This window comes from Notamacropus eugenii, chromosome 7, assembly GCF_028372415.1.
Source record: "Notamacropus eugenii isolate mMacEug1 chromosome 7, mMacEug1.pri_v2, whole genome shotgun sequence".
NCBI lineage: Eukaryota > Metazoa > Chordata > Mammalia > Diprotodontia > Macropodidae > Notamacropus > Notamacropus eugenii.
Genome location: NC_092878.1, coordinates 93,729,248 through 93,753,143, shown reverse-complemented (window position 1 = coordinate 93,753,143; position 23,896 = coordinate 93,729,248). Strand labels below are relative to the sequence as shown.

The 23,896-nt window shown below is 36.3% G+C and overlaps 1 long non-coding RNA gene across 1 annotated transcript in view; it reads left to right on the top strand.

The window, feature by feature from the left end:
• The first annotated feature begins 6,853 nt into the window (after nucleotides 1–6,853).
• Nucleotides 6,854–23,896, top strand: part of LOC140514841 (uncharacterized) — a 139,076-nt gene continuing 122,033 nt past the window's right edge. The window contains exon 1 of the long non-coding RNA XR_011970744.1: nucleotides 6,854–6,991. This is a non-coding gene — a long non-coding RNA (uncharacterized lncRNA). The remainder of the gene's footprint in view (nucleotides 6,992–23,896) is intronic.

Sequence of the window (23,896 nt, the reverse complement as noted above, 5' to 3'; positions counted from 1 at the left end):
ACATCTCATCAAGCAAGTGTAAATGTTAAGAGTAACTCTGCTGCTTGCAAATCTCCGCTGACTGACTGTGGGCAGAAAGACTTATCTGGGAGAAAATACCAGTGGATATGTATTTATTGACAATGCTGCTAAGGATTTCTTAAACCTTAGAGAAAAGAACCGAAATTAATATTTTACTCTGCCTGTCTTTTCCAGCTCTTTTTTAGAGCTAATAAGGATCATTCATGCTCCTATGTGTGTGTGTGTGTATTTTTTTTTTTTTTACAAAATATGCTTGTTTCATTATCACAGTGGCCCAATTCTCATTTTTGAATAAGAATATTCAGTTCCAGATCCGAAGTACTAACAAATGGTACCTTAGAAGACCTTGCAATACTTCATTCGACTCGTAGTGATTGTGGAATAAATGAATAGCCATTCGCTACATATTGACAAAATGATAGTATAAATTGACAGTACTGTGCTCTGTATTGACAATATCATCTGAATGTTATCCATTTAGCTGCATTATGGCATATTACTTTGGCACTGTATTCTAGCCACTTAATGACCCTGACCCTTAGTTTGTCATTTATAAAATGGGGATAATAATATTTATATTACCTACTTCATGAGATGTAGAAATAATAGTAATAGTGCTAAGGAGGAGGGGAAGGAGAAGAAGAGACCCTAGGCAAGTCACTTGATTTCTCTGTCCTTTATTGTAAATTTAGGCTTTGAGACCTAGGATGTATATTCATAAAGCTCATGCAGACCAAAGAAAATCCTGGAGATATAAGTTTGGCAAGGTCACTCACCCTCACATTTGTTGCATACAAATCAGGCACAATATTTAGGGGAGGGGAACAAGATTATTCACCTTTGTTTCCCCCAGAACTCAATATCCGATATAGTTAGGAGAATTCTGGAGCATGGAGCTACTGCTGGTTGTATTGCCGCATCTTTTTGATGTCTCTTTATCTCAAATTGAGTGTTCTAGAGTGTTCTGGCAACCTCCTGAGTGTTTTACAACACCATTGCGAGTAACCATTAAAACCATATGGTGTCTATATTAGACGCTCCATGAGCTATGGGAATACATGACATATTCTTGAATCTAAGTTTTATTCCAGGAAGGAAATAAAACTCAGAATTCTCATATTAAGTTGTCTTTTAAAGCTGACTTGCAGTCCTTTTACACATATCTTCACATTAGTAGTGTTCTTAAATCCTAAAGAAGAGAATTTCTTACTTAATTTTCAATGGTAATTTTTTAATATAGTTCTTATAAAATATGAAAAAAATTCAAGACTCTTCTTTTTTTTTTTTTGACACATACAACCATTGAGGGGATGTGACATGAACACTGAGATTTCCAACATAAAAATATTCGCACAATTCAAAAGGTATATTTCATGTAGCTCCAATTTCTTCTATTCTACAAATAATGAGAAGAAACAATTACTGTTATTTGTCTTTTATGCTCTCCACTGCTTGTCTCCCCCCAAATACATTTGAACAAAAGTATGTGTAAGTTGGGATAAATGGTTCTTTAAAAAAATTTGGATTATGCAAGAAGATTTCAGTAATGCCAAATAAAGCCAAAACAACAACCCACAACCTGACAAAAATAAATGCACATCAATGTGGGGAATGACAAAGTTGTTTGAATATTTTTATTTAACTGTGAAAAGTTTTTAATTTATAGCCAGGGTTTCTGGAATTTGTTACTAAATCATTTCCAGAAATAACTATTATTGGGTGTACATTGGAGTTGTTTTGTTTCTGACAACCAAAGTTTAAAATCAAGAGTAATCATGCTGTGATATATTCATAAGCATAATACTGCTAATAAGATGTTTATGAAAAGTACACTTTTTTTTATACCTATCCCCAATGCTTAGCAATGTGCCTGGAAGAAAGCAAGTCCTTAAGAATTGCTTAGTGACTGACTGACTAAAACCATAGTGTGTATTATGGAATGACAGAACTTGCAGAGATGTTAGAGTATACTTTTAAGAAACATTAAAAATAAGAAATAGTAAGAAAAAAAGAGGAAAAATAATTATTTTGTCCCACCCCAATGTAACATTCTTACTTCAGCATGTTATAGCCATTGATAAGGAGAAATAAGTTTCTTTGTCACTGAAGATATCTCCCTTATGAATATATCTCATTTTTAGGGTTGTGTCCTAGAATCTGGAATTACAAAGACAAAAGTGAAACAGTCCCTACCCTCAAAGTTGCTTATGTACTCCTGGAAGGTTACAGTGTTTACATAAAGCATCATATTCATGATGAATCAAGGAAGAAGAAAGCTCTAACAACTGACTAGGATCGGAGAAGGCTTTCTGAAGAAGGAGGCTCCTGAACTGAACTCAAGGATGTAGACCCTTAAGAAAGAGTTGGAAAAGACTCAGTCTTATATACTGAGATAGGTGTGGTTTCCCTTAGAAAGAAGGGCTATTTTTCTCTCAGCTGCCTGCTGGGCGTCAACTACAGCCTTTAGCTGACATGTTCTCTTCTGATCTATATTCGCTGGAGGTACTATGGTTAGTAAAGCCACTTACTCATAGTTTTCAGAGGAGGGGGCTAAGCTCTTTCAGATATAATATATATACATATATATATATGTATATATGTATATGTGCCCAACTACATTGTATATTTCTTATTTTTAAGATATTTATACTTCCTTTATGCCCCCTAGTGCTAGCCAAATGTTAAGCATAGAGTAGACATTAAATATGTTGTGCTAGATTAATTGATTCAACTATTCTTAAAAATACTGCCTACTTTAAAACTTGTATTCTTGTTAAACTGCTTATTTCCCATTATTGAACTGGGTGGACTCTGGAATAAAGTAATGTCTTTTCTGTGTAAATTAGTGGTGATGAATGATTTTCTGATGGATCCTTTCTTTGATATCATTTAAATGCAGTGTCTTGGGAAAACAATTTCTTGGGGACTATTTTCCTTTTACATTATGTAAATAAATTGTTTTCCATTCTTGATAGATTCTTCACTTATGTGCACTATAACTGGACAGTAGCTAACTAGTTGATTTTTTTTCTGTATGGATAACTTTCTGGCAGACTGTTTACTGACATAGATGAAATTACAGTAAAAGTTATGTAAGCAACATTTCACTGGTGCCATAATTCGGATATGGTCCCTGTGCAAGAAAAGCACATTTTAAGGGGAAATAAAAACATACAAAACTGACACTCAGGGAGCAAACCACAGACAGTTACAAAATTACTTTAAAATCCCCCAAACCCATTGTCTTACGATGAATCTTATGACCTATGAGAGTCTTAGAACTAAATGACCATTGCCACATCTTTCTTGTTGAAGGGCTAGTACATAAAACCGTGAGTTAATATTTTTGATCAAAAGATAATGATGCTTTTGGTTACTCACTGCTCCTTAATATGTTTTCATCCTTTTTCTTTATGGCACCATATTCTCTTGGTTCTCCTTCTACCTCTCTCTCTATTCCTTTTCTGTCTCATTGCTGATTCTTTTCCTCTTTTGAGAAGGAAATAGAAAGAGAGATAAAGAAAACAGAGATAAAAATGAGAGAGAGAAAGAGTGAGAGAGAGAGAGAGAAAGAGAGAGAGAGAGAGAGTATTAGGTTTAGTTTTACAAGAAAACAGCACTCATTGATATTCACATCCCACAACTACCAAAGAGAGAATGTTTACCCATTGACTTTTTGCACACTTGTCCCTTGCAAAAGAAAACAAGTAGATTTTTTAGATCAGCTCCTCATTGCTCTAATCCGTTTTTTGCTGTGTTGGTTTACCCACATCCTGTATTGCTTCATTATTATCATATATTTATTTTGTGTGTATCCTCACACGATGAAATCCTGAAGATTAAAATAGGATTTTTGGAATATTTATTTTTGAATAGAGATAAATATGTAGGCAGCTAGATGGCACGGTGGAGAGAGTGCTAGGTCTGGAGTCAGGAAGAGACATCTTCCACAGTTCAAATCTGACCTTAGACACTTACAAGCTGTGTGACCTGGGCAAGTCATACAAACTTGTTTGCCTTAGTTTTCTCATCTGAACTGGAGAAGGATATGGTAAACTAGGGCACTATCTTTGCCAAGAAAATTCCAAATGGGGTCATGAAGAGTGTGACATGTCTGAAAATGACTGAATAACAACAACCATAACAACAAACAGTCAGTTAAACTGGCAATTCCTCACTCTGACATGTGGTTAGTAGAAATTAGGGACATGACATGGGTATGAGGGGCGAGAGAGAGAGAGAGAGAGAGAGAGAGAGAGAGAGAGAGAGAGAGAGAGAGCGAGCAGTTGAGGCAATTGAGTGAGAGAATGTTGGACGTGTCAGCCCTACTAGCTGGGTTAATTGTTCTGCATGACCCATAGTCCCTGCAGTCTAATTATACCAGCCTTTGAGCTTGGTTAAAAAGCAGCAACTAAACCACATACAGCAGAGTGGAAAGGATATTTTCATGAAGCCAACTTGCTCTTTTTAACATAGGATTTAAAAACTGTTATTTAAAAAATCATTATGCTCAACAGAAGCCTTTTCCTCATGTAAACTGCTGGGAATATTTGCTTCCTCTTGAGCTTTCAAAGATAATGAGAACATGTAAATCTTCTGATCAAAGCAGATGCCAAAAAGAAAGAAAGAATCTGGTTCACCTCCCCAAGTGATGGCTTTGGAACCGTGGATTTTGATGCCTCACTTACAGGCTGGAAGCTATCAGTGGGCCCATTTTTAGGTTTTGATATATTTATGAGTAGAGTCTAATTCTTGGATTGAAAAGAAAATTGAATCTCCTTTAGTTTTAACATGATTGGAGTTTTCTCAGTGTTTTTTGTTCATCACATCTAATTCTTTGTGACCCCATTTGGGGTTTTCTTGGCAAAGATACTGGAGTGTTTTGCCATTTCCTTCTCCAGCTCATTTTACAGAAGAGGAACTAGGCAAACAGGGTTAAACAACTTGCCCAGGATCACACAACCAGTAAATGTCTGAGGCCAGTTTTGAACTCAGGAAGATGAGTTTTCCTGATTCCAAGCCAAGTACTCTAAATCCTCTGTGCCACCCAGTTGCCCACTTTACTATTTACATTGAGCAAATGCTCAATGAACTACATAGCTACTATAGAGTATTAAGCATGTGGGCCAAAGGCAGCATGTTAACATTTTCTTGAGCCATTTAATTGTAGAAAAGCTTATTTTTAATTATGATTCATATCTCTTTATACTAGTCCCAAAAGAACATACTTTTAGAGACCCAAGGTTCACAGGTAATATGGATTATTAAAAGTGAAACCCTTTAGAAGTCTAATCCATTGATATGTTACTACCAAGTAGTTTCAGCACTCATTAAAGAATTTAGTTACTAATTTTCCTAGCTATAAAAGGTTTACATTGGATATTATCTGATGAAAATATTTTAAATCTGAGTTCAGGCTTGGATCATTTGTGTGAGACCTTCTTCAGTGGTTGAAAGCTTCTCAATGCTGCATACTTGAGTGACGGGTACAGTTGAGACTAGAGCTTGGAAGAAGAGAGATCTTTCATCTTGCTTCCTGCTTTGAAAGAACATATGAGGTACCAGACCTGCTTTGGAGAGAAACCCAGAAAGTAATTAGTTGATACCTAGATCCCAGTGAATCCCTAGACTCATTAACTCTGTATTTTCTAGAATATACGGATCTGTATAACTTCTCTGATTTTTGTTTGCTCTTTGCTTGAATAAATGGGTTTATTTTCCTTTTACTAACTGTGATAGACTTTTGTGTAACTAGTATTTAGATGGGAGGAACCAAGACTTTGGATATAAACTGCGCCCTTTCTATACAGGATTAGCTACTGGGGGAGCAGCTAGAATCTAAAAACAATAATTTCCCTGAACCTGACAATATTTGTGAAGGCAGATAGATTTTAGTCTGGTACTTTCTCCCTTAGAAGAACAAAACAGCTAGCATAGTAGTCTCAATCTTCTGCCCTCTTCCAGGCAGGAATAGAAGTCTGTCTTGGAGAGGAATGCCCAAGATTCCAGAGATACCTATTCATGCCTCCCTGTGAGTTAAATTTTAACAACTCATGCACATGTACTTATAATCCATTCGGGAAACAAACACAAACACCCTACATGATTCTTGCATACCATTTATTTTGGGGGCAAGAAGTATAATAGGGAGGAAAGTAAGGCATAGTGGAAAGAGTGCCAGATTTGAAGTCAGAAGATAAGTTCAAATCCTCATTGTCACTATCTGAGTGATGATGGGCAAGCTGATTAACCACTCTGGGCCTCAGTTTCTTTGTGGGTAACATGAAAGGGTAGGATTAGGTGGCTTCTACTAGAAAATTTCTTCCAACTTAAATCTATGATATTATGAACAAATAGTGGCAACCAAAGATGTAATTGATTTAGGATGGGTGACTTGAATTCATCAAGCCCCCTCAGTAGGCTTTTACTCTCTCCTTACTTATTTTGGTTATAAACTCCCAATTAATCAGTTGTTTTGTTTTGTCTTTTCCAATTCACAGATCTTCACAGGTAAAGAAAAGAGAAACAAAGTAAAAATTAAGAAGTTCTGTCTTTTTTTCCTTCTGTTATCAGTCATCTTTGTTCCATCATCATCATCACTCCTATCCCTTCTTTCATCTTATTCCTCTTCCCAATTCTTTGAGTTAGGCCCTGGGGATAGAAAAATAATTAAAAATGTAAAGTATGCAAAGTCAAGAGTTCAAAAGTCTCTCAGCCAATCAGGAGTCACTCCTTCTGACAGTGACCACAACAGGATTCCATTGTGCCAGGATTCCATTGTGACATATATACAAATAAGTATAATATAGGATAAAGTGTGATGGGGGAAAGACAACATCAAAGCAAAATACTCTGGGAAAATTTGAGGTGGTAGAGAACACTTCCAGGAGTTGGTAACATCAAACTTGAGCCTTGAAGGATATGCTTTGAAAGGTGAAAATGAGGAAGGAGTAACTTCCAATCGCAGGAGGTGAGGAAGCTTCAGGAATACATAGAATCATGAAGCAGTTTTTTTTTTTTAATTTTAGTGAACATCCAGAAGTTCACTACATAGAAATAACGGTAGAGCCAAATTGTTGGGGACCTTAAATGCCAGATTGAGATCATGTAAATTCAAATGAATACCTAATTATAGCAAACTCACCTTAAACCTTCTAACCAACGTAGAGCACATCTTTAGAGTCGAAGGAGATGGCTCAGGCCTTCTGCAGCTTTATTAACAATAGCAGTTCCCTAATGGTGCTCCCAGAAATGAAAGTGGTCACTAATTGATCAAATGTAAAAATCTAGATCCTTTTCAAGTGGTGCTGAAAATCATATTAACTGCCTACGCCTATAACCAAGGCCCAAAGCCTAGCAGAAATCAAGTTGTGATTGAAAAGATATCACATAGTTCCTAAAGATGCTTAGTATGCTCTAACTCTTCTTCATTTGTGTTTTGTTTTAATATTTGAGGGAGAATTATGCATGTGTCTGCCACAGCCAGATGTTCGAATTTCTTAGCCAAGTGAAATGTGGAGTTGTTGAAGGAAACAGCAATGGCTAAAGAAGGAGGTTTGCCTTTTGTAATTGTGAAGTGTGGGTGTGTAAATTCTGTGAACCAAACTGAATCTCAAGGAGCCAAATGAATATGAAAAATTCTTTACAAGAATGCTTTAAATTTGATGTAATTTTGTAGTTGATTATTTCAGGTTGAAATGTTTCATTAGCCATGTATTTGGTGCACTCTTCTGGATAGGGACCTGACTTGTTATTTCATTTGCATAAGGAACTTCCTGGTGAGGAAATTCCCCCTTTAAATACAAGTTGGAACCTTCTCTGCAACTTAGTTTTAGGCTAGAGTTTCCTAGAATACTGCAAGGTTAAATGATTTGCCCAGGCTAACACAGCCAAAATACATTAGAGAAGGGACTTCTACTAAATTCTTCTTGGCTTCAAGGGCAGCAATCTGTCCACTACACCAAGCTTTCTCTTTCCATTTTTGGACACAATTGCTAAAGCAAACTTTTAGAATTTTTTTTTTTTAAATCACTTTATCAAACAGCACAAACTGGTCATAAGGTATAATTGCATAAAATGGACAACTTTGATTTACAGCTAATTTATTTTAACCTCTTGAGCTCCAAGGAGGAAGGAGAATTACCTTTGTATCTCCCCCCAACACAGTGCTTTGCACATGGAAGGCCTTCAAAAGTTGGTTGTTGGAATAAACACAAGAACTTTGTTATCAAATCCTACTTTTAGTAAGATTTGACTATTACATGCTTAGTAAATGGTAGATTGTATTTCGAACTTTTATCAGTGAAGATAAAAAGATCTGTAGCCTCAAATATTGCATTACTAAAGAATATGTTGATCAACTCTCAACATTTAAAGAGCTTACTCTTTCTGTGTTTTAGGCAGGCTTTTCATGGAAAAATTAAGATTAAAAACATGAATGAAAAGATGCTGCTAGAGAGTGCCGCTTTTCTTTGCATCATTTTTACATCATTTTGTCTTTTCTTCCCAATTGTATTTCCTCCATAATGTTTCAGAGTAATCTCCTTCAAATGAATCACTCAATTAAGAATTATTTATGAAGCATCTGCTATATGCTAGCACTATGCTAACTACTAGGATTAAAAAGGCAAAAGTGAAACAATTTCTGCCCCCAAAATGTCGTATTCTGATGGGAGAGACAAGAGACTAGAGTACCTTTTTCAGAGAGCAGGGGAGGGCGGTGATGGCGCTGAAGATCTCTCAAGTTCCCCCACTGAAGGTGGCCTAGGGTTTAGGGGAACTGAGAAAGTGAGAGGAATGAGGGCAAGCGGAGGTGGCTAGAAACCTGAAAGGTAACAAAAACTTGGGCTACAATGATGTCTATCTCCTCTTCTTCTTTTTGTTCTTCTTCTTCTCCTCCTCCTCCTCCTTCTCCTCCTTCTCCTCCTCCTCCTTCTCCTTTTTCCTCTCTTTCTCATTCCCTTGCTCTTTTCATCTCTCTCACTATCTCTCTCTATTTCTTTCATTATATATCAATGTAGACACAACATGTATTTGTATGCCAGCATACATAGTTGCATGTGTGTATATATTTATGCATGTATTTTACATGCATATGTGTATATGTATATCATTATATAGGAGAAAGGTCTGGGATATGTATCTCTCAAGGTGCTTTGTTCTTGAACTTGAGATTATGTAATGTGGGCACAAACAGGGAACAAGATAGCATAGTGTTTAACATATGCTTGTTGATTAATTGGTCAGTGAGGTGTTGAAGAATCATGTGGGGGATCAGGTCTATATTATTACAATTTGGGCTATTTAGTTTTTTTATAATTCTCATTTTTTTGAAAAAATCAATATAAAATACATTTGCAGTTAATGTAGTTGTATTTTTTTACACTTTTCAAAGAGCATAGCAAAGGCTTAGTTAATAATTACATTAATGACATTAGGAAAGGGAGTAGTATGAATTTTTGATATCTATGGATAATGACTCTTCCATACATCAAAGGATCTATGATTTTATTCATGTAGATTCTCTTTCCACCAACACAAGTCATAACCTAAGCACACCTTAGTTGAAAATTTCATTAGTTGCAGTGGTCTATGATGAACCTTTCTACAGTTAGGGTGGTTTTTAGGAAACAATTCATCACCAGAAACATACATGAAACCCTTGCAGTTTGGTAGAATCTATCAGCATTTATCACTGTATTTGTAAAAGTTTTAATACAAAAGTACAACTTCTGTCAAAAAATCACTAATAAGTATGAATGGTTCTCATTAAAATGACTTTTTTTCTTTCTTCCTTAAAAGCGTTTTTAGCTCTAACAATTACAAGTTTAGCTCTAACAATATAACACTGTGTACCACAAAAAAATCGCAGTGAACTAAAAACTTGCATGGTAATGGATAGCTATTTTAGTCTGTGTTCTTGTTTATGCATCTTTTTGTCTGCATCTCTTTTTATGTAGATACTTATCCTTATAGGTAGTGTCTCTTAGACTGTGCTATATGTAACCATGGAGTACACTAAGCAGTCTAAGTTGTGATCCTGATTGGTCACACACAAGAAGCTCATCTGTTTTTCTGTTTATGACTCTCATTCCTAATGCATTTGATCAAGGTGGGAAGTCATTGGAAATGCATCAAAAGTGGTTACATGAACAAAATCTTGACTTCTTTATGGTATAGAATTAATCATTGAATGTTCTCCAAAATATATCAAACCCATGGCTCAGGTTATCTGATCTGAACTTCCATGGACTGGGGTCAAACTTTTGAAATGGCATGGTAATAATTCCCTGAAACTGACTCATGTGTCCCTAAGGACTCTTCTCCACCTGGTGGTACTTGTACTCGTGAATATTTAATGTACAACTGTCTTATTAGAACAAAAAGAACCAGAAAAAAGCCAATAGAAATAGCTTTTAATTCTTTCCACTAGAATGCTGTTCTCCCTGTGGGTGTTGGCACTGCTAGTTCACATTTCATCTATACAAGCCAAGACTAAAATGGAGGGGGTGTTGGTGCATGATTGTATACTCAATGCAACCTTTGAAGCTGAGATGCAACAAAGCATGGATCCATTCTCTGCTGCTTGTGCTAATTTTGACCTGTCAATTAACATCAAGAAAACACAGGTGCTCCATCAGCCACCAACATACCATCCATCTGTGGAACTGTCAGTTACAGCAAATGGAGAAGTTTTGATTGTTGTGGATTAATTCACTTACCTTTGTAGTGTACTTTCCAGGGATGTACACATTGATAATGAGGTTGATGTACACATTGCCAGAGCTAGCTCAGTGTTTGGGAGATTCCAAAGGAAAGTATGGGAGAGAGGATAGTCTGAATACCACAATGAAGGTCTAAAGAGTTGTTGTACTGACCTCATTGTATGCTTGTGAAATCTGGACAGTCTACCAGTGCCATGCCAGGAAACTGAATTACTTCCATCTGAATTGTCTTAAGAAGATTCTGAAGATCACCTGGCAGGATAAGGTACCAGACACTAAGGTTCTTACTTGAACTGAAATGCCAAGCATTCACACTCTCCTTCAAAGAGCATAACTCCAATGGGCTGGCCATGTTGTTCAAATGTAAAACGTACACTTGCGAAAAAGACAAGGGCAAGTGCTCACATGGTGGTCAGAAGAAGAGATACAAGGATACTCTCAAGGTCTTGCTTAAGAACTTTGGAATTGATTGTGTGACATGGGAGACATGGGCACAGAAACACTCAGCATGGTGTGCCCATATCTGACAAGGTGCTGTGTTCAGTGAGCAAAGCAGAATTGAAACACCTCAAAGGAAACACAGAATGTGCTAGTTTTACAGTATCCACCTCAATTGTTCACGCAGACTATTTGTGCAGGAACTGTGGTAGAGCATTCTGAGTTAGTATTGGTCTGATCATCCTCAGTTGGACATACTGAAACTTGACTCTAGCACAATGATGTCATTTTGATCCTTTTCGAGATCAAAGGACAACAATCAATCATCCATCCCTTAGTAACAGTGGACATTTCCTTTTAGCTTTCTCTGTACCATCTGACTCTGCTATCTATCCTTTCATTATTATTTTTTTCTTCCCTTGAATTATGTGACATCTGACTTTACTGGTTCTTCTCCTACTTAATGTCCCATGCTTTGTTATCTCCATAGCATCCTTATATTCTTTCCAGCAGTTAAAATTCTTACCCTCTTACTTCTGACTATTATTGCATTAGAGCTTTGGTGGGAGTCATGAATCAAAGGCAATGAGCAAGCTAACATGATGTCAGGGGAAAAACAAATTGAGAAAGGTCAGGAAAGTGTTTTACATGGAAAGTCTTGTTAGGAAGTCCTAAGTGACTAAACACTGATGCAGTGATTTCACGTGGCAAATAGGCAGTTTGCCACATCAGTTACCCTAGTAAGTTAGCCACATAACTAAGGATACCAGCTCCAGGGAGAGTAGAGAGCAAGCAGGATTGTGAAGTGTCATAGAGAGAAGTAGTTCTGTGTGCCTATCTGTCAGTGTCAAGTACTAGTTATAAATGAACAAAATAAAGGCAGGTGTCTCTATTAAAGAAGATGAAAGCTTTGGAGGGTATCTCCAGTTTAACAGGGAAGAAAAAGTGTTCTTCAAAAGAATGAAAGAAGGATTGCAAATGCAAAATGAAGGAATTGAGACCCTTACTTATATCCTAAGTCTGGAAGCCTGGGAAAGAAACTGAAGATTTTCAAGGGCACAAGTGATGTTTTCAGTGGAGAATAATGATGATGATGATAATAATAACAAATTATGTAGCAATTGCTATATTTCAGGCATTGTGCTAAGCACTATACAATTAATATCTCATTTGATTTCATAAGAACACTAAGAGAGAGGTGCTATTATTATCCCCATTTTACAGATAAGGAAACCAGGGCAAAAAGAGGTTGTATGACTTGCCCAGGATCATACAGCTGATACTTGTCTAAGGTCATGTTTGAACTCAGGTATTTACCGTGCCACCTAAATGTCGCCAAAGGTGAACCTAGGAAGTAAACACCTACTTAAGAAAATCATGTGGGAGAATTGAATTTGGAATTCTGTATCATGATTTAAAATCTAGGAATGAAAGACTCTTGGGAGGAGGGAATACATCAGAATACATCAAATGGTATGGTGATTAAAAATATATTTTCTTGAAGACCTATGAATTAAATAAGGGAGTTTTTAAATTAAAAGTAGAATGGGAAAAAATAAAATGGAAAGAGAAGGAAAACTACCTTCATATATCTGTCAAGGTAGAGACTACAAATATACAGAATCATTGATGCTTATATACAAATATACATCAATGACATGAAGTCAATAATGATTACCCTTTGGGTCTTCCTTATGGGAATTTCATCCTTGATAACTTTTCCTTTCTCTTGAACTGACTTACCCCAAGAATTTTAGGCGATTGGATTGTACCCATTTTTTTCTCTAAGCTGTTTGAAATCTGTTCTCTAATGTATACATAATCCAAATATGCCCTGTGTTCTTCTTATCTCTTATAAATTCTAAGATGCTACACTCTCTTCTTAAAGTTTCATTCATTTCAATTTCAGCAGCCAGAACCTTTTCATCCATCAAAACCAGATCAATAATGTCAGTTCTCTTTTCTTCGGAGAGGTTGAATTATCAGCAGTTGGTCAATTTGTACAACATTGCTTTTCATGACAATAGCATTTTAAAATTTCCCTTGAAACTGAAGCCCAGAGAAGGGTTCATACTAGAACTAATGCCACTAATTCACTGTGTCATTTTTGAAAATTCTATTTATCTCATTGTACTTGATATTCACACCTATGGAGTTATAGGGTTAGACTAGATGATCTCTGTGTTCTGTTCCAAAGTGTCTCCATACTCCTCCCCAGATTACTTAATATTCATTTTGTATATGGTTGTTTTGTAAATGCTTATACATGTACATATTGTTTTCCTCAGTGAATAGAACTTCTGGAAGGCATGACAGTTTCATTTTCATCTTTTTATACCTATTGCCTGGTAAAGGATTTGGCACGTAGTAGGTGCTTAATAAATTCTTGTTTGTGGGAAAATACATTAAAAAAATAAAATTTTCTCAACAATACAGGAGTAGTCTGGTACTTAGAAGACTAAAAAAGCATTAAAGATGAACATTTAATTATTTATTATTAATGAAAAGTTGACTCCCACAGCTAAGCTTAACATTGCTTTTGTAAAATAAAAAAAATGTCATTTACAATGTGAATGGTTTCAGAAAAACCTGGGAAAACTTATATGAACTGATGCAAAATGAAGAGAGCAGAACCAGGAGAACACTCTACATGGTAACAGCACTATTGTAACAATGATGAACTGTGGAAACTTAATTATTCTAAGCTATACAGTGGTTCAAGTTAGTTCCAAAGGATTCATGATGAAAAATGCTATCCACCTCCAAAGAGAGAATTGATGAACTCTGAATGCAGATTGAAGCATACTCTTTCACTTTATTTTTCTTGGCTTTTTTTTTCAATATGATTTATATGGAGATATGTTTTGCATGACTTCACATGTATGACTGATATTGCTTGCCTTCTCAATGAGTGGTGGAGGAATTGGAGGGAGGAAGAGAGTTTAGAACTAAAAATTTAAAATAATGAATATAAAAAATAAGTAAATAATAAAAAATTATTTAAAGAGATAAGTATTCCAATATTCTAAGCCGACAATAAGTCTGTGATCCCAAAGATATGCTAATTCCTTCCATCAATGCCGATTACAGCCAAGTCTAGGCCTGAGTTCAAGTCTGACCTTAGACACTTACTAGTTGTATGACCCTGAGCAAGTCACTTAAACTATGTTTGCTTTAACCCACTAGAGAAATGGCAAACTACTCCAATATTTCTCCCCTCCCCCCACGGAAAATCCCATGGACAATACTGGTACGTGTAATGCTAATGAGCTTCCCAACCCATTGATGGGCCTGCCCATTAAGAAAAGTTTGGTTAAGGGAGGCCCACACTTTTTGTTAATTTCTAATGCACTGGTTATGAAATCCTTGGGCTCTGAAAAGTGCAAAAATACACTGAGGTGAGGTTTTACTTAGGGGCTTAGTTTTTTGGAAGAAGGTTTGTGTGCCAGATGAGACTCTAGGAAGCTGTTAAGGAGCCCCCCAGCTTTGAAAACCCACATGTTGGTGCTTCTCTCTCTGGTAACTATGTATATATGGTCATACAGTTATCTCTCTGTTGATCTGTGATGTATGTATTACCTATGGTCAGGAAGCTGGAAGCCCTGTCTGTTGATCTTTATTTCTCTGTTTGTATTTTCTCTGAAGTTCAGGGTGCTGACTTTTCCCCCTGAACTAAGTGAATGATATATGTGCTTGATTCAAGATATTATTGACCCCTCAAAAGTTGCCTTTCCTCTTAGAAAAGCAGATCTAAGAACCTGTACAGCAGACTCTCCTGTTTATGTTGTAGTGTTTGCTTTTACAGTATGCTATGGTCCATTGGGTCATGAAAAGTTGTATATGGCTGAATGAGTAAACAGCAATAACAGCCATGAAGGAAAGGCTTTAAAAATGGTCCAGGAAGTGTTTCTTTTCTGTGGAACAGTCCAGAGAATATCAGAAAACACTAGTTAACAGTAGGCTGGCCACTTAGAGATGGATTTTGTATCCATGGAAAACTGTGAGATAAAAGAATAAATATGTAAATAGAAATCATAGATAAAGTTATTACAAATATACATTGTTTATATGAAGTCTATATTCCTATTGATTCATCTCATTATTTGACATAGCAGGACAGTGCTATGTATCTGACATTCCTTCCCTTGTTTCCATGTTTTATGTAACTGTAAATATAAAATATAATGAAATGTAAAAACCTATGTAGTGTCCCCCTCACTCTATTTCCTCCTTCCCATCATGCCCAGAGTGCCAATGTGTGGGGTAAAAACAGAAAGAGAGGAGGAAAGGTGTGATGCTATGGTATCATACATGTCAAGATTCGAATGAAAGGGAAGTGGGAAATGATAATAATAATAGTTACATTTTAAATAGCACTTAAAAGACATGCTTTCTTTCCTTGTAGCAACTTCAGAGAGGTAGATGCTATTATTATTCCTGTATACTGGTGAAGAAACTGAAGCTGAGAAAGATCAAATGACTTAATAGAGTCAGTAAGTGTCTGAGGCAGGATTTGACTGTAGGTCCAGTACTCTCTTCCATTGTACTGCTTAGCTATCTCACACTATATGCTGGTGGCTGATTACATTCATCTTTCTCTGTGATAGTTAAATTAGCCAGATGAGATCAGAGGCTCTCACCTTTACCACACAACCAAAGAGAGGGGAAGACCAACTCACTTGAGTTCCAGTCCTCACCAGTTCTCACATGCCATTTTCTGTGCCATGAATGAACTGTCACCTTGATGGTAGCGTTTCTGTATTTCTATCTGATGACCAGTCCTACTGGAAATATAAGTTGAATGTCATGTGGAAACTCAATTTTTAATCCTAATTTATCTGCTAACGGGAGATCTTAAATTATGTTTGCGTTAAAACTCCTAGGTACAGATGAATATTATGCCTAAAGGACTTCTGAAGTCTAGAGTCTCCTTGCTGTTCAGTAGTTTTATTGATTGATTCTATGCTAAGTGACAAGACTATTTATAGGTAGATGGGTCTGCTTTTGTGGGAAACCAATGTTATTACGCCAAGATCATGACCAGCTCATTAAAATAAATCATATCTAAAAGGAGGCAGTGTAGGTTATGGAGAAAGGATTTGGAGCTATGATTTTTTTTAAGACTGGATCTCTTTTTGTCAGGTGGGTTGGAAGTACAGTGGTCACTCATGGGCTCAATTTCACTATTGAGTAGATTAATATATACTGGGTATATTCATTAATTCACACAACTCTGGACTATGAGTACACTGCAGGTAATAAAAGTTGAGGGCCAGAGTCCCTGTTATCCATAGAATGTCTTCTCACAACTTCTGTTCCAGTGGGACATGCAGAAACTTTCAGGATGACAACCAAATAAATTTTCAAATATTTGTGTGAAAATGAGAATTCTTGACTTTCTACAGACATATAAGACTTAAAGAGTAATTTAAACATTGGCTAATACAACCATAAGGTCTAAAGTTTCCCTTGGGGTAGAATCAAAGAGCCCTAAGTTATGCCTTGTCATTTCTCTACTTTCTAACAGTAATGAAGTGTAATTAGTCTTTCATCATCTGATTTCTTTGTAATAAAATAATTTATGCAAACTCAGTCCTGTATCAGAAGCCAGTCTCGGTGTCAAATATCTGTTGAGGTGTTAGCAAAGCTTGATTAGTTACAGTCAATTGAAGTCTTTTTATTGACTCACTTTTGGGAAAGGCACTTTGCATCATCCATCAGAGTTAAAATTAAGAATTAGATCATTATCTCTCTGGATACAGTTCACTTCTGGTTTTCATTTTTGCTTCTGACTTTGGAAACTGTGAAAGAAAAGAACTGAAATGGTAGAATAAGCAAAGATGTTAAATATGGTAGAAAAGGCTGTCAGACCTTTAGATGGGTGGAGATTACTGTAGGCAATTTGATCATAGCAGGGAAGCACAAATAAGGCCTTCCAAGGCAGCACTTTGGATCGATATGCTATTTTAAATGCTTTTAAAGCTTTAGAGTGTTCCAAGGTTTTAAGTTGCTGTGAATCATAAAAAAAGATGTGTTTGACTATTACCTAATAACATGTTTGCAGATTTACGTGAGTGTTCTCTGAAGATGGATGACACTTCAGGAAATGTCTGATGGTTCTAGGTCCTAGGCAGCCTACATCCTCATCCATTTTTCAAAAGTCACTCAGCATCAGTTGACAGTCTTTTTGTTTGTTTGTTTGTTTGCTTGTTTAATGGTTTGAATTACAAAGAAAATCTGAGGAAAAAGTTAGTCTCTGGAAGGACTACAGAGATGTGTTATTTTTTTTCCATTTCTAAAGTTGGAGAATGATCACCAATTTATTGTCAGAAATTCATTTGACTGAAGTGCTTGTTTTCTTTTTAACCAGGACAAAGAAGAACAATGGAAAACAGTTACAAGTTATAACTTGGATTTAATGTTCTACAAGTTGTAATATATCTTGTTTGAAATTCTGAAGGCTTAAGATACTATCAACCTAATTTCTATCAGCTAGTGATAAAGTGAATGAATTGGAGGGCAGGAGGCTTGTACTATACCAGGAGGATCAATGTTATTTGGGAAGTGAAACAGAAGGACTCATCATTATGTAAGTTTGAATACCAGATATTGATTTAAAAACATTTCCCACAGTGATTTACTTCAAGAAAATTACGTTTACACCTGCAGCCTTGTGAAACTTGGCTAGGCTCAGAATGTTGGCACACTTGAACCACATCCGTGATGCAAAGTATAATCACAGAAAAGCATCCCGTATCTGCCAATTTCTGTGTAGGGATATTTTCTAAAGTAGTGTATAAAGGTGGAACAAATAGACATGCACACAAAACGGATCTTGTGCCTACTTTTCTGTATTCGTCTTTTATGCTATGATTGGGGTCACAAGCATGGAAGAGCACACAAACTGTTATATGGCAAAGAGGAGGGAATAAACATCGGCAAAATTATCGAAGTACTCTCCTGGCATCTGGACAATTAGATTAGATGCTCTAGATGCAGAGCTCAGAGGAAACACAGAGAGCACTGAGCCTCCCCCTGTCCTGTTGTTATATGCATGAATAAATTGAGGTTTAAGGAGGCTTCAACTTTCCCAAACTCATTCAAGTAGTAAGCAGCAGAGTTAGAATGTGAACCTGGATCCTTTGTACCCAGACCTGTTCATTGCAGAGTGTTCCAGCATTCTTGGGCACCCCTAGTTCTGGCTCTATGCATCTGTATGGTGATGTTTGAATATAGTTCTTCCTTCACAACTTGCTTCTAAGCTAAACAAGGGAGAGTCAAAACAGAGAAAGAAAACCATATACCAATATTTTCATGCTTCAATTTATTTATTTATTTTAGCTTTCAACATTGACTTCCACAAAATCCCCTTCCACAAATTTCCTCCCCATCTCTCCCCTCCTTCACCTCCTGACAGCATGTATGATGATCACCCCTTCCCCAAATCTGCCCTCCCTTCTATCCCCCTTCCCCCTTCCTCTTATTCCCTTCTATTTTTCTGTAGGTAATCTAGATTTGTATACTACTTTGCCTATGGATTTTATTCCCAAATTGGATGTAAAAACAATTTTTAACATTTGTTTTTTTAAAACTTGGAGTTCCAAATTCTCTCCCATCCTCCCTCCCCACCCACCCTCATTAAGAGGGTAAGCAATTTGCTATAGGTTATACCTGTGTAGTCATGCAAAACAGTTCCATAATAGTCATGTTGTGAAAAACTAACTATATTTTCCTCCATCCCATCCCAATTCTCCTCATTTATTCTATTCTCCCTTTGACCCTGTCCCTCCTCAAAAGTGTTTAACTCTAATTACCCCCTCCCCAATCTATCCTCCCTTCTATAACCCCTCTATCCCATTCTCCCCTACTTTCCTGTAGGGTAAGATAGATTTTCATACCCAGTTACCTGCATGTATTTTTCCTTCCTTAAGCAAAATACAATGGGAGTAAGGTTCATTCATTCCCTTTTACCTCCCTCTTCCCTTCCACTATAAAAGCTTTATCTTGCCTCTTTTATGTGAGATAATTTACCCTACTCTACCTCTCCCTTTCTTCTTCTCCCAGTACTTTCCTCTCTTACCTCTTAATTTTATTTTTTAGATATCCACCCTTCATATTCAACTCACCCTGTACCCTCAGTCTGTGTGTGTGTGTGTGCATGCATATATATATATATACATATATATATATATGTATATGTATTAGATAGTTGCAGGGTATATCTATATCTATATCTATGTATCTATATCTATATCTATACATATACTACCCTAATAATGAGAAAGGTGTCATGAGTTACAAATATCATCTTTCCATTTAGGAACTTAAGCAGTTCAACATTAGTAAGTACCTTATTATTTTTTTCCTGTTTACTTTTTCATGCTTCTCTTGAGTCTTATATTTGAAAGTCATTTTTTTTCCTATTTAGCTCTGGCTACTAAAAAATGCGTTAAATTCCTCTATGTCATTGAATATCAATTTTTCCCCTTCATTGATTACACTCAGTTTTGCTGGGTAGGTGATTCTTGATTTTAATCCTAGATCCTTTGACCTCCAGAATATCATATTCCAAGTCCTCTGATCCCTTAATATAAAAGTTGCTAAATCTTGTGTTATCCTGATTGTGTTTCCACAATACTTGAATTGTTTCTTTCTGGCTGGTTGCAATATTTTCTTCTTGACCTAGAAACTCTGAAATTTGGATATAATATTCCTGGGAGTCTTTATTTGGGATTTCTTTCTGGAGATGATTGGTGGATTCTTTCAATTTCTATTCTACACTCTGCTTCTAAAATATCAGGGCAGTTTTCCTCAATAATTTCTTGAAAGATGATATCTGGGCTCTTTTTTTGGTCATGATTGTCAGGGAGTCCAGTAATTTCAAAATTATCTCTCCTAGAACTGCTGTTCAAGTCAGTTGGTTTTTCAATGAGATATTTCACATTATCTTCTATTTTTTTTCATTCTTTTGGCTTTATTTTATAATTTCTTGATTTCTTATAAAGTCATTAGCTTCCATTTGCTCCATTCTAATTTTTAAGGAATTATTTTCTTCAGTGAGATTTTGGACCTCCTTTTCCATTTGGCCAGTTCTGCTTTCTAAGGCATTATTTTCCTCACTCACATTTTGAACCTCTTTTGCCTTTTGGTCTAGTGTATTTTTTAAGGTGTTATTTTCTTCATCATTTTTGGGGGTCTCCTTTACCAAGCTGTTAACTCTTTTCTCATAGCTCTCTTGCATCACTCTCATTTTTCTTCCCAATTTTTCTTTACTTCTCTTACTTCATTTTCAAACTTCTTTTTGAGTTCTTCCATGATCTGTGATCAATTCATGTCTTTTCTTGGAGGCTTTGGATGTAGGAACTTTGACCTTATTGTCTTCTTCTGGTTGTATGTTTTGATCTTCTTTGTCACCAAAGTAAGATTCTATAGTCTGACTTTTTTCCATTGTTTGCTAATTTTCCTAGCCAATTACTTGACTTTTAAACTCTTTGTTAAGGTAGAGCTCTGCTTTCAGTGTGGAGGGCATATTGTCCCAACTTTCAAGGGTTCTATGCAACTATTTTCAGAGATATTTCTAGGGACCTTTAAGTTTTCAGCTCTTCCCAGCTGGTATGATCTAGGGAAAGATATTTACTCTTCTCTTGGCTTGCACTCTGATCCGTGAGTGACCACAAGCACTCTTTTCTGTCCTGGAACTGTGAGTAGGATTTCCTCTCCATTACTATGCCAGTGCTCCTCCACCCCCACTGCCCCAGAAACATTACCCAGGACTGTAACCCAGATCCAAGAATGGGCAAAGCAACAGAGTCCTGCCTCAGTCCCAGTAAAGAGATCTCTGCAGTCTCCTTCTGATCAGTTGTTCAATCCCCTTATGATCTGTGGGCTGAGAGCTCTAGAAGCAGCCACCACTTCTGCTGCCACCACTAATCTAAGGGCTGTGCTGGAGTCAGGATTTGTCTACATTCCTCTCTCACCTAGGTCCACCAGACCTTTCCCACTGACCTTCTTAAGAGGTCTTTGGCATTTTTTGGTTGAGAAGTCCAGAAACTGCCTCAGCTGTCAGTGATTCAGTCCCCTGAGGCCTGCTCTGGATTTGCTGGGGCCCATTTTATGTTGCTGTGGCCCATGCTAAACTGTGCTTCTCTCCCAGCCCAGTGCAACAGACATTTCCTGTTGACCATCCAGGTTGTCTTGAACTGGAAATTTGTTTCACTCTTTTTGTGAGTTCTGCTGTTCTAGAATTTGTTTAGAGTAATTTTTTACTTGTATTTGGAGGGGGTTGAGGGAGAGTGCAAGTGAGTCCCTGCTTTTACTCCGCCATCTTGGCTCTGCCCCTCATAAACCACTATTTCTAGTGCACATTGATATAGATAATTCAATAGGAAAAGGCTATAGCAAGGTATTGTAAAAACTATGATCAGGTTGGATTCATACTGGGGATCTTTTACTATTAGGAAAACTGTGACCAAACATAACTGGTCATGTAAATAGCAAGAATGACAAAAATAACATTATTCTATGAGTAGAAACAGAAAAAGCAATAAAATATAGCATCCTTTTCTGTAGAAAACATAGAAATAAATGGGTCTTTCTTTACCATGGCAAATGGTGTCTATCTAAAACCAAAAGCTAGTATTATATGCAAAGTTAATAAATAAGAGGATTTCCCAATAAAGGCAAAACAAGAATGACCATTTCCATCATTATTATTTCATAGAACTCCAGAAATACTAACATTAGCAATAAGACAAGAAAAAGAAACTGAGGGAAGCATAGGCAAACAAAGAGGAAAACTATTGCATTTTGAACATAATATAGTGCTCTACTTAGAGAACCTTAGGAAATCAACTATAGTTAATTAAAATTATTATCTTCAGCAAAATTCATGATATGAAATAAATTTGTGTAAATCATCGATATTTTTGATATTACCAATAAAATCTGTCAGGAAGAGTCAGAAAGAGAAATTCAATTTAAAAGAATTACTGAGTATATAAAATAATTTGGAGTTTACATGTGAAAATATGCCGAGAATAGAACTCTAAAATAGTGTTTATGGAAATAAAGACAGACCTAAATAATTGGAGAAATGTTAATTGTTCATGGGTAAGAGGCACCAATAAAAATGACAATATTACATAACTGAATTTATTCATTGATATATCAACCAAAGCACCAAAAGATTAGTTTATAGATCTATGAAAATAATATTAAAATTCATTTAACAGAGAAAAAGTTAAGTAATCTCAAGAGAAATAATATGAAGGAAAGGTCTCTAGTAGTACAGGTCTTAAACTAAACTAACATTAAACACTAACAATAAAAACTAACTGGTTTCAAAAAACTAGACTGTCAAGCAGAACAGATTAGATGTATACCATATATATGCAGAAGAACCTAGGGTTTGATAAACTAAGAAAACTCAGCTACTGGGATAAAGACTTTTGACAAAAACTTCTAGGAAAACTGAAGAGCTGTCCAGTGGAAACTAGGTTTATGCCAAAACCTATCATCATATGTCAAGATATGTGTGATGTACATATAAAAAGATCTTATCATAAATTAGAACAAAGAAGATGTTACCTTTTAGATCTATGGATGGGTTAGAATGAATAACAAATGACGGTGGGACTGTGGAAAGGCAGGTGCATTAAGCCACTGTTGGTAGAGCTGTCAATTGTCAATACCCATTCTTCATGGCAATTTGTAACTATGTCCAAAAAGTTATGAAAACTGTACATGCCCTTTGAATCAGTGATACTACTGCTCCGGAAAGGGTCTCTATACCACATAGATCCCTTCTTGGCAGTCCTGTCTTTCATAAATTTCCCCAGTGCCTCTACACAGTTGGATCCTCAGGATCCAGGAGTTCTCCCCCCTTCTCTTTTTAAGAGGCTAGATTACATGACTCTATCCTCTCCTGCCATCAGATGGCCAAGAGACACTACCATTCCTTCTTGCTGCACACTCTGACTGCCTCTAGTAGATGGGGCTTAAGGTAGCAAAGCTTAGTGTCTGTTCAACTTTTTTCCTTCCCCTCACCATCAGTCTATGCTCTGACAGAGCATTTATTAAATGTGAGTAGGAGGCATTATGCTAAACCCTTTGGGATATGGATGTAAAAAAATAACATGGTTCCTACTCTTAAAAAACTTTGAATTTTAGTGGGGGAAATCAACATTTAAAGGGGAACTAGAAAAGGGGAAAGGGAAGAAGGAAAATATTCACCTTTCAAGGGATTGTTTTCAAGGATAAAATGAAGTATTATTTTTAAAGTGTTTTGCAAACCATAAAATGCTATATACATATTAGTTATGATTTTGATAATGGTAATGATAATAATGATAATGGTATCTGATCAGTCAATATTTGTAAGACTCAGAAATGACCAATCCAATTGCTTAACTTGTGCCTATGAAATATTAAAAAGCAAAACTGAACCAAAATCAGAGGATGGCCTCCATTGTGTTGGATGGGTCCTCTGTAGAGTATTTATGGAAATGTGAATAAAAAGACACATACTATAACAGACATTGTGATTCATATAAGAAAGAGTAGGTTATCAGTGGGATCACAGATGCACAAAAGTGTAGAATCACATATATACATAATTAAAATAAGCCCTGTTGTGTAGTTGTATTTCTTTAACACAGAATTTGCGGAGCAGCCAGAAAAAAATGTAAGAAATTGAAAGACAGAGTGTCTTGTCT